The 12,587-nt window shown below is 42.0% G+C and overlaps 1 pseudogene; it reads right to left on the reverse strand.

Moving 5' to 3' along the window:
- Positions 1 to 293: 293 nt before the first annotated feature.
- On the reverse strand, positions 294 to 472 carry LOC120933890 (annotated as a pseudogene).
- Positions 473 to 12,587: the final 12,115 nt, after the last annotated feature.

Here is a 12,587-nt window from a genome sequence, read left to right on the forward strand (position 1 = left end):
ATTTGCATGGTCCTACCCCGTTCCACCATACAGGGCATTAACAGCTCCTCCAACCGGATCGCTGACAGAGATAGCACTTACACCAGCCAGCCAGAAGGCCAGACTAGAACTCGGCAAAAAGACCAAGACCGAGCGCAGCACCCATCCTCACCAGGAGCACCCTTCCAGATGGCTCAGACTCAACCATGGGCCGGCCCCCAGTATCTGTCGGGCAGCACAGCGTAGTCCCTGCTGAAACCATCCTTCCAGGTGCAATTACGTCATTGGATTGCATCCACCCTCCCCATGTAGGAGGTGCTTCAGCGCTCCGCTGACAACTGATAAGGACAGATACCACACCTAGTCCTAGCCAAAAGGCCGAGAAGCGGCAGGGAAGACAACCACGATCAGCACGGCCTAGAGTGCAATGGCCGAGCCTCGCCCTGGGAGAACCACCTTCATGATCATGGTGTCTCCCCTGCCAGGTTTTTTTTGAAAAGCCTATGGCGTGTGAGCACACCCAAAAAACTCCACCCGGTGCAGAAAAAATGTGCACACACATAAAGAGTGTTCACAAAAACGTGCAGACGCGTGCAACGTCAAGTGGTCCTCCTGTGAAGAGGGACCCAAACCCTGATCCCCCGGGGCGTTAGGCTCCAGACGGGGACTGAGGTACTGTGGTCCGAGCAACCAAAGCCGACACGGACCCAACTTCCTCGGAGGGACTGCCGAAACAGAACCCTCCCAGTACTAGGTGGGGCTCCCCGAAGGGAGACCCCATGAGAGCAGGCGAACTAAGCCAGAAGGCCATGTCCACCCACTCCCAAGACGTTCAGGGCTGGCCCGAGGACCCGCACCCTACTAATCACACAGTGACACAAAACGTGCACAACAAAAAAAGACAAAAATGTGACAAACATAGGCTTAAATTAAATAAGGTGGGGGAAAGGGATAGTGAAGAGGAGAGTGAAAGAAGTGGTCATTGTGTTCAACAATGACCAGGCCCTCCGGTATTATTGGGAAGTATTGCCCCATTGTTGGTATAATGAGAATGAGGAGTGCCCCATCCTTGGTGTCAGTGGGAGAAAGTGTGCCCCATCATTGGTATTAGTGGGAGGAAGAGTGCCCCATCATTGGTGTCAGTGGGAGAAAGTGTGCCCCATCATTGATAATTGTGGAAGAAATAGTGTCTGATCATTGATAATAGAGGGAGAAATAGTGCCCTATCATTGGTATTAGTGGGAGAAATAGTACCCCATTGTTGGTGTCAGTGACAGGAAGTATGAACCATCATTGGTGTAAGTGAAAGAAATAGTGCCCTATTGTTGGTTTCAGTGACAGGAATTATGAATCATCATTGGCATCATTGGGAAGAATAGTGCCTTGTATCATTGTATCAGTGGGCTCAATGGTGCCCCATGGGCTGGATAAAGGCAAGCAAAGGGCCACATCCGACCCCCAGGCTTCAGTTTGAAGACCACTGCTCTAGTTTCTCAGGGAGGTCCATGAATGACATCAGAATATACAGAATAATGACCATTTTTCCTGGTGTTACATGAATTGCAAACTTTGGCCATTCTTTTCTACCTGGAGCTCAGAACCACGGAAAATACTGACAAAAACAGGACAATAGCAAATTTGAATATAAATTTGTTTCCTTTTTTAGGTTTTCTTTCTTCTATTTTTTCATGTGGTGATTCAGCCAGTAACTCTCTTGTTTTACAACAGAAAAGCTCTCTTGCAGGTACAGGGATGAGACAAACCATTTAAAGTGATTGTAAAAGTTTTTTTTTTACATAACAAACATGTTATACTTACCTTCTCTGTGAAGTGTTTTTTCACAGAGCAGCCTGCATCCTCCTCTTCTCAGGTCCCTCTTCTGCTCTCCTGGCCCCTCCCTTTGGTAAGTGCCCCCACAGCCAGCAGCTTGCTACAGGGTCACCCATGCTGAGTCAGACCTCTGTGTATCCATTCAGACACAAAGTCCCGAACCAGCCCCACCACCCTCTCCCTGATTGGCTGACTGATTTAGATTGACAGCCACAGGAGCCAATGGCACTGCTGCTGTGCCTCAGACAGTCAGGAGGAGTGTCTGCGACAACTAAAACACTTGTGAACATTGCTGGAGAGAAGGGCCTCAGGTAAGTAACTAGAGGGTGCTGCTACACACAGAATGTTTTTTTTTATCTTAATGCAGAGAATGCATTAGGATAAAAAACTTTCTGCCTTTACAATCCCTTTAATATTGACAGGGTTGCTTAAAATGATTAGCTTTCATTTATGTAAACCCTTTATACCAAAAGAAATTGTAACTGATTATAAAGTGTGAGCTGGAGCTTGGCTTCAATATGTTATTGTAATTAAATCTGCTAGTACATCTAACACTCTCCTCACCAGTGGTGGCCTGTCTATAATGGGCACGGGGCGCCGCCCCCTAATCCATGCACTCAGCCACTGATCTACCTGCAGGGCACCAGACACATTTTTTTTTAGAAGCACACGATTAGAGCTGGAGGCTCTAATTGGCTTAAAAAAGGGAGGCCTCTGGGCACAGAGCCTGTTTAAGTTTAGAATGTTTAAAGCTGAGTATTCACTCGTTACTGATCATCTGTTCATTAAGATACCTATTGTACCTAAACCACCTCCCAATATATCATTCATATTTAATGCATGCCATTATCCCCATAAATTAAATAAAAGTTAGGCATACACCAGTTAGCAAAAAAGAGAGAATATAGTTCTCCCAAGAGGACCACTACTAAGACACAATTATTGACTCAAAAAAGTTTAATTATATTGAATAAACACACACAGATTAATGAAAAAGAGGGGACTCAGGCCCTGTACACACGACCGGTTCATCCGATGAGAATGGTCCGACGGAACGTTTTCATCGGTCCACCGCTGAAGTGGCCTGATGTGTACACACCATCAGTTCAAAAACCGATCGAGTCAGAACGCTGTGACGTAAAACACACAACGTGCTGAAAAAAAACAAAGTTCAATGCTTCCAAGCATGCATCGACTTGATTCTGAGCATGCGCGGGCTTTGAACCGATGCTTTTGTGTACTAACCATCGGTTTGGCCCGATCGATCAGCGGTCCATCGGTTCGATTTTAAAGCAAGTTTTAAAATTTTGGTCCGAAGGACAAAATACCGATGGGCCGTACACACGGTCAGTTTGGATCGATGAAACTGAACCTTGGTCCATTCTCATCGGTTTTGACCGGTCGTGTGTATGCGGCCTAACAGTTTACCACACAGGTAGTTTAAAAATAGGACAACGTTGTCATATGTTAAAAAGAAGGGGAATCACAGCTGGGCATACCATTCACACCCACATTCACAATACCCAAATTGAAACAATCACTTCAGTCAAACATTAGCACTTGTAATCAAAGACTTATATAGTAGTATAAAGCTCAGTTCTCAAAAGCCAAGGCTATAATACTGATGCAGTTACAAAGCAACTTGATTGTAGACTAAAAATAGTGAGTCAAAAAAACATGTAGATGTTGGTAGTGTTGGGTGAGTTGGTGAGTTCTTAGCTGCTACGTACTCAAAAAACACACAGGGTATTGTTATTGCTGTCCAAAAATGGATTATGATCAGTGCTTTTGGATTTTGAGCTGCTAGACAGATTACACCTGGTAAAGACAGGAAGTAATTATATTGAAGCTGAAATAATTAGGAGGAACAGGCTTAGACATTGAGGCTGGGTTCACACTATACTACACAACAGTAGTACGACTTTCATCCTACTTTGCTCTGCGACATCAGTCCTACATTGATCCTACATCGGTCCGACATCCATCCGACTTTCATGAACAGGATACTACTTTGATTCGACTTTGTGATAGTCTGACTTGTTCTTTGACCAATCAAAACAATCCCAGAGTGAGATAAATTCCTTTTACTGCTGCTGTAATCACATGTCGGATGTCAAAAGTCGGATGGTAAGGACAATGATCCTACTTTAAGCCGACTTCAATGATATTCAATGCGCTGAAGTAGGATCAAAGTCGGACCAAAGTAGTACAGGGAGCATTTTCAAAGTCGGACTGACATGTGTCGGATTAGTTAAGATGGCTCTCATAGAAAACATTGATTTTCACACGTCATGCGACATGAGCTCTCAATGTTGGAGCGTGTGTCGGACAAGTGTGAACCCAGCCTGAGTCACCTTAACAGTGTGGATACATCTCCAAAGGTCATCAGATGGGGAGGCTGAAAACCCGGGGACAGGAACAAACACAGCTATGTAAATAGACTTAGTTCAAGACACTCTCACCATGTCAAACATCCTGGTCGTTTCACTGTACCTCTACCCATCAGTCCGGGTTTAATGCTCAGGGTGAGCCAATATCCTGACACCTTGAGGTTTTCCACTGTGCATAAAGTGCTGTTCATACTGCTTTTTTGGTTCCAGTCACTGGATTACAAGCTGTCGTTCCTTTTCCAGCCGACGTGCTGACGATAGCTTGTAATCCGTGATTAGGACCAAAAAGCTGGCATGAATGGCACTTTATACACAGTGGAAAACCTCAAGGCGTCAGGATATCGTCTCACCATGAGCATGTGTTAAATCCGGACTGATGGGTAGAGGTACAGTGAAATGACCGGGATGAATGACATGGTGAGAGTGTCTTGAATTAAGTCTATTTACACAGCTGTGTTTGTTCCACTAAGGGACCATCCACCTTATTACCAGGGACCACCGTGAGTAGCCGAAGCAAGTACCAGAGCAGCATTCTCACCAACCAGGGACGATGAAGAATTGGGAAACTTCGGCAGGTGTCAAGCCAGCGACCCAGCCAAGCCAGGGACCAAGCAGGCCAGTGGGGTGATGCTTGAGGAGTATCTGTGAATGCCAAGCTAGGGACCCAGCAGGGAAGTAGGGGGTGAAGCTTGAGGAAGATACTCAGTGAGAGGATTGGTAGAGCTCAGGAGATCAGCAGGTCTAGGTGATAGACTGGGAGCTCAGTTGAGTGAAGATCGAAAAAGGAGATTGTGGAGGAAGTGAAAGAGTTAGAAACTGTTCAAGATTGTTGCCATAGGAGACAGCATGTCTACACATGCAAATATGGCGTCTGGCTGTGTGCCCTTCCCTGCATGGCTGTCTACCTATAGAAGTCTCATAGTTTACTAACTGACATTGCACCTGCTAAAGGGTGTCCTGGCCCTAACCCTCTCTCCAACAGTTCTGTTTAAGAGAAAATACATTTCTTTGCATTCAAGAAGTGTCTGATGCCCATTAATCTACCTTACATTGAACCCACCATGCCTCATAACCTACTCTACACAGAAGGATGCCAGCTGTCCCTAACTCTTGACAGCCATTAGTCCTGGAGAGGCCTGGGACTTGGCTACACTATGACATTCATTTATTAAAACCAGAGTTTTTAGTGATTGTTTGCTTATATTTTAAGATAATTTAATTTTGTTGACACATATTTAATAATGTAACATACACTCTAAATTGCACTGCTGGCCTCAGGAGAGTTGTATTTACAGGTCACGTTTGATTTGTCAGAGCTTAAGTATGATACCTTTGGAAGCTTTTCAATGTTATTTTACTATTGCAAGCATTGATAACAGGTTCCATTTTAACGAGAGAACATTGTTTTTGGCTGAGATGTAATCCCAGATTCCTTTTTAGTATTAAAATCAATTACATCAAAAATATCAATAACTTTATTTTAATCTAAATGACATCTTTCCCCACTTGGTACTTCAATAACAAAGGCAGTCTTGTTCTGAATTGTTTTTAATATTAAAAGGTAGACAATGTTCAGGATGAAATACACAGCTATCCGCAGACTGCATCTTCACAGATAACTATTACAGCTATGCTGCAAATTCTGGCTAAAAAGGCAAAGTAGAAAAGAACAAAATGAAAGCCCTGATTGTAAAGCTTTTTAAGTGTAGTGTCTGCCAATAATGGGGTCATTGCCATTTTGTTTAAGCGTTTTGAGAATGTGAGTTATGTTTATTGTCTGCTGTGTTCAATATATAAGCAATTATTACTTTTTCAATAGTTATACAGTATATATATATATATATATATATATATATATATATATATATATATATATATATATATATATATATATATATATCTTTCAACCCCACCGCTATAGACGAGGTTGCTAAATTACTTGCTAACGTCCATCTTACTACCTGCGCTCTGGATCCTGTTCCCTCACAAATGCTACGTTCACCCTCTGGCTCTCTACACTCTCTAACCCACATCTTAAATCTCTCGCTCTCTTCTGGCATCTTCCCTAACTCTTTGAAACATGCACTAGTCAGCCCCATACTTAAAAAGCCCTCACTGGACCCATCCAATCTTGACAACCTACGCCCCATCTCCTTCCCCCCCTTTTTATCCAAACTCCTTGAACGTCTAGTCTACAACCGACTGAGCGTCCACCTTGCTTTTAATAACCTTCTTTTTTTTTTTTTAAGTTTAAAGAAGGATTTATTGAAAGGCAGTGCATTACAGCATAAATCCCCCATTTCACTCTGGGGTACACTACATTGTTCAAAATAACAAGTGCAAAAAAGTTGCCAAAAAACAAACAAAACAAAATTAAAATAAATACCAACAATTTCTTGCATTGACTACGAAGTCACGTATTAGCTGCCTCCTTGTTCATGTAATAAACCACAATTCAACAAAAAGCGATATCTCGTTGGAGCACAGAATCAGTGATCGTCGGACCAGGCGTCCCAGATGGGTACACACAAAGCCTGGGGCCGACTGAGTTAACCATAACACCAAACTCTCCACTTCTAAAGGGGTCACCCGCAGGGCTCCAGAACACCAGTTATCTCCAGAGCCGAACGAGTGATCTGAACCAAAAGCATATAGTCGATTAACAGTTAAACGTCTCTCCAAAAACAAAGAGGAACACAATTTCAATGTATAAAGCTCCCCAAAGGGAAGTAATGTATTAGTAGCGGTTCACAGACAGTAGTGAACAAGTTAAATTCTAACTTTGGTTGTTCATTTTGTAAATCTACCAGAATGAAAGGGAAAGAAAAGGGCAGTAAAAAGAAAAAGAGAGAAAAGAAAAGGAAGTATACATAGATTATAGAATCAGCTCACAGATTATAGAGATTTTTCATGTATCATTAATACCCGGAATCAAAGAGATTCCCATGTATTCGGCCCAGGGCTCCCACGTTGCCTCAAATACTTTGGTGGTGTTCGTTAAGGAGCTGACCAGTTTCTCCTGTGTCATTATCCAAAAAATCTTCCTTTTGGCAGCCGCTATAGAGACTTTTGGAAGCTTCCAGGCTCTAGCTATAACAATTTTTGCCCCTAACAGCATAAAAGCTATCAATTTTCGAGTAATTTTAGTAAGCTTAGGAATGTACGCATTCAGTAAAGCTATTTGGGGGGACTGCATCACTGGGGCACCCGTAACTTTCCGAATAAGGCAAAACATCCAGAAACTCCTAATTTTCGAACATTCCCACCAAATGTGCAACATGGTGCCCTGAGCCTGACAACCCCTGAAACATAAAGTAGAAATGGAAGGATACATCAAAGCAAGTCTGGTGGGGACCAAGTACCATCTCATCATGACCTTTAGATTGGCTTCTATTAACGTAACATTTACAATACCTTGATACGCTCTTATGCCCGCTCTGTGCCATTCGTCCAGGTCTCAGATATCCTGTAGATCTTTCTCCCATGCTTCCATATAAGGAAATTTAGAGGTGGGTTCCAAAAGAGATAGATATATTATAGTGATACCTCCTTTATGTTCCATTCCCTGACCACACCATTGTTCATAACTAGTGAACTCTGGGGGTTTCAATTTATTTTGCCAAATCGAATTTAGAAAGTGGTGGATTGGAAGGTGTCTGAATTTCTCAGACTCTGGTAGGTCCAACTTTTCCAAACAGTGCTTAAGAGAAATAGGGCCAGAGGAGGTGAAAAAGTGTCCAATCCTATACATCCCCTTATCTAGCCACCATTTGAACGCTTTTATATCCATTCCTGGACTGAACAGCGGATTGTGGAACAAATGAGAAAGTGGTCTAATGTCTGATGTCAAAGAGGAAAGATGTTTCATGTCGTCCCAAAGTTTCAGAGATTGTGACAGTGTAGGTGATAGGATTGATGGCCTGGATTTGCGAGGACACCAAAGTAAAAAATCAAGGGTATGTGATGGAACCGCCTGCCGTTCAATATTGATCCAGTCTGGTTTTTCATATCTAGAATAGATTATCGAAAGTTGGGCAAGCCTACCCGCCTGGTAATATCTGACCAAATTGGGTAGACCTAGACCTCCCCGTGTTTTAGGACTAAAAAGGACGTTTCGAGAGAGCCTGTATCCCTTTTTCCCCCAGACAAATTTAATAATCTTCCCCTGGAAAGAATTGAGATGTTCTCTATTGATCGCTATTGGGAGAGATCTAAATAGGTAAAGGAGTCTCGGGAGTAAGGTCATTTTTATTGAGTGGATTTTACCTAACCATGAAATCTTATAGTGTGACCATGTTCGGAGATCATTCTCCAATACACGGTACATGGGGGGAAAGTTTTCTTTATATAATTGTTCAATCTTAGGAGTTAAAATTATTCCTAAATATCTGATCGAGGAGGTACTCCATTTGTGTGTAAAAGATGTTTTAAGTTGGTCAACCATAGTGGATTGTAGGGATACATTCAGCACATAGGACTTAGACATGTTCACCCATAAACCCGATATATTACCGAAGGACTCTAATAGTTCATTTATATTGCGTAACGACGTCATTGGTGAAGTGATGAAAAGAAGTACGTCATCAGCGAATAGGGCACATTTGTGGACTGTTTGACCCCTGTCTCCCGGGGATAAATCCTACTTGGTCCTTGTGGATGTAAAGATTAATGAATGAACTTAGTCTATTAGCTAATATTTTGGTAAGAATCTTCAACTCGTTATTGATTAGGGATATGGGCCTATAATTTTCTTCTCGTTCAGGGTCTTTATCAGGTTTGGGGATTACATATATGTAGGCCGCATTGAGAAGTGATTTCATCGGCTCTCCCTTCTGTTTTGAGTTAAAGAATTTGGTAAGGTGAGGGGCTAAAATGTTCAAAAAGGACTTATAATATTGGGTGGAGAACCCATCCGGACCGGGGGCCAACCCTCCTTTCAAATCTTTAATGACTTCTATAGTTTCCTCTGTTTTAAATGGAGCATCAAGCAATTCAATATGTTCCTTACGGAGAGAAGGTATAGTAATATTATCAAAGAAGGAATTTATGGTAGGAACCTTGGCCATGTCGTTTTTCTGATACAGTTTAGTGTAAAATTCCTGAAATGATCATAGAATACGTTGGGGATTGAGAGTTGAGGAGCCGTCCTGTTGTCTAATTTTAGGGAGAGTGTATGAACAGAATTTAGGGGAACGTCTGTTGGCCAACATCGTACTCATCTTGTCCGCCTGCGAGTAAAATTTTGCACCTGACCATCGGATGGACCTCTCAGCTTTGACCGTGAGAGCTAGATTTAAGGCTAGTCTTGCATTGTCAAGTTGCGCTATATGAACCTGTGATGGATCTTTTTTATGTTGTTTGCTGAGGGATGCAAATTCCCTCTCAAGTTTCTCGACATCCGAGGCCTTTGCTTTTTTCAGATTGGAAGCTATTTGAATAATCTTTCCCCGGATCGAGGCCTTGTGGGCAGCCCAAAGAGTCTCGGCCGAGATTCCATCCGTGTCATTAAAGAGGAAATATTCCTTAAGTGCTTTTTCTATTTCAATCACTATTATTGGGTCATTAAGTAATGATTCATTAAGCCTCCAATGAGATACAGAACGTCTATCAAAGCGTCTCCGTATGGTCATTACTACCATGGAATGATCAGACAGAGCTGTGTCTCTGATGGTAACCTTGTGCACTGCAGGAATGTGTATAGAAGAGACAAATATGTGATCAATCCTGGAGTAACACAAATGGGGGTTCGAAAAGTGTGTATAGTCCCGTGTTGTGGGATTAAGTTCCCTCCAAATGTCAACAAGCCTTTGTTGGTATATTAATTTCGCTATCTTAGAACTGAACCTAGAGGGGCGGGTTAATTGTTTAGACGGGATCCTTGACTTATCTGGACTTTGGTTGAAAGTGGTGTTAGAGTCGCCTCGGAAAATCACAGTACCCTCCAACAGTCTTCCTAAAACTAAAAACATTGTCCGAAAAAACGTAGTTTGGCCCTTGTTAGGGGCGTAATAAGAAACAAAGGAAAATAATTGGTCATCAATCATTCCCTTCACTAATATAAACCTCCCCTCGGGATCTCTATGTACTAATATCGCCTTGAATTTACTCGTTTTGGCAAACAGTATCGCTACCCCCTTTGTTTTACCCTCTGCATTAGCTAAAAAGAATTGTGGATATTGGGAATGTAAGAAGGAAGGTGAATACCTTATTGAGAAATGAGTTTCCTGCAGTAATTCAACTTCCATCTTTTGCGTGTGATAGGATTGCAGAATGTTTCTCCTCTTGGTAGGTGAGTTTAGACCTTGTACATTATGTGAAACCACTTTCATGGATGGATTTGTTACGTTGTTATGAGACATGGTGCATGGGAGAAGAGAGCTCAATAGGAATAGGACTCACCACTAGCAGCCAGGGACATGGTGATGTTGGGCAAAGTAGAATCCTGGGACATGGAATAGCACGATTGAGCTGGAGCGTCTGTGAGCTGACAAAAAAAAAGAAAGAAATCAGGAAAAGTGGGAAAAAGGAAAAGACAAAGAGAAACATGTTGACCCGTACTGGGCCTGTAAGGCTGGCAGGGAACAAAATCCCTCCCGACCCAAAAACAATCCTACATGGTCCTCACAACGGACCATCAGTCCATCCTCCGAACATTAAATGTTCATGGTCAGAAGATGAACAGCCAGTACCATCCCTGTGAAACAAGAAACATTATTATCATTGTAAAGTATCAACTTAAGTAATAAAATAGGTAAAAGGGGTGGAGTTGCGCTAAAAATATATGTGTCTTAGCAGATCACCAATGATAAATTTTTGAGAGAAAAGTCCAGTGATCACTCAAGAATATTTCTTCATATATATAGGAGACATAAAAAACGAATGCAAAAAGTGAAAAAAATATAATAAAATTAATAAAAATAAAATTAAATGTTGTATAGTTCAATGAACAAACTCCTTGAAACAGTGTCCCAGCAAAGAATATTGAAACAAGCAATCCAGGCTGCCTGGTATTACAGACCCTTACCGGAAACGATGATCCAAAGGATCAAATCAAGCAGATAGCCATACACCTGGGCTATAACAGGGAATCGAATCCAAAGCAACAGCCAGTCTCCCGACAGTCCAGCAGCAGTGAACCAAAAAAAATAAACTACAATAGTGTGATATTGTATGATGCACAGATAAATAATATCCCCAGGTGACTGGCAGACGGACAGTGTGACATAAAACCACCACCACAGAACACACTGGTCCTTACCAGATTCCTGTATATAAAAAGCAAAACTGACGTGTGATAGGTGTGCAGCAAATCAAGGCAACTTCACATCCAGCGATCCTCAGATAAGCAATCAGGGCAGCGATATAACAATCAAAGAGAAGAGAGCCACAATGGTGTAATATCGTTTTGAAAAGGGGGGTTTAATGAATAAAATATCTCACTTACAATGTAGTGGATAAATAACAGCAAAACAAAGTTCCGACCGGTAACGGAACTGCTTCCTCACTAGCGGTGACGTCAACACGCCTCCTCCCAACGTTTCATCCATTAGGACTTGATCACGGGGTGTGAGGAGGCGTCTTGCGTCACCGCTTATATAGTACAACAGTAGGCGGAGCCAGCGTGGACACATGTCACAACGGCCGGCATCACCGCCTGATTAACACAGTGGCAGGCGGAGCTAACGTGGACACGGGTCCCGGACAGCAGGCTAGCGGCCATTTTGGATAAGGGAAAACATAAGGGAAAGAAAACAACATTACATGGCAATAACCCAAGGATCATGAGCGATACTGATCGCAGGTTAAATTCCAATTTAGAAATACCTGTAGGTCCAGTGCATCACAAAGCCATTTTAGATAAGGGAAAAACATAAGGGAAAAAAAACAACAATATATGGCAATGATCAGAAGATCATAAGCGATACTGATCGCGGGGTTAATTACAGTCTAAAAATATCTATAAGTCCAGTGCATCACCGAAAAATCTTAGTCCGAGGAAGCAGAGGACAAAACAGAAAATAAATAGTATATATTCATAACTAGTAGCGTTATGTAAACGTAATTTTTTTTAAAAGATTATGTATAACAATAAAAAATCTTTTTTATATAAAAAATGCAGCATCCACCAACCATAACTGGTTACTGGAAAGTTGGTGACCGTTAAAGACCAACTATAAAAGAACTAAAAAATATACATTTTAAAAATGAAGATATGGTAACCAGAATGTGGGATGATGAGACCAGGCATCACATGTGTAAAAGATCACATGTATGGGCAGAAACTGGCGTCAGAATAACCAACAAGCGCCAGAAACGCGTGTCCACACCGTTTATACAAGATCTGATATGAACATATTATAATATCGTGAAATTTTAACATCCTCAATA

The sequence above is a fragment of the Rana temporaria genome, chromosome 3 (genome assembly GCF_905171775.1).
Source record: "Rana temporaria chromosome 3, aRanTem1.1, whole genome shotgun sequence".
In the NCBI taxonomy this organism is placed as follows: domain Eukaryota; kingdom Metazoa; phylum Chordata; class Amphibia; order Anura; family Ranidae; genus Rana; species Rana temporaria.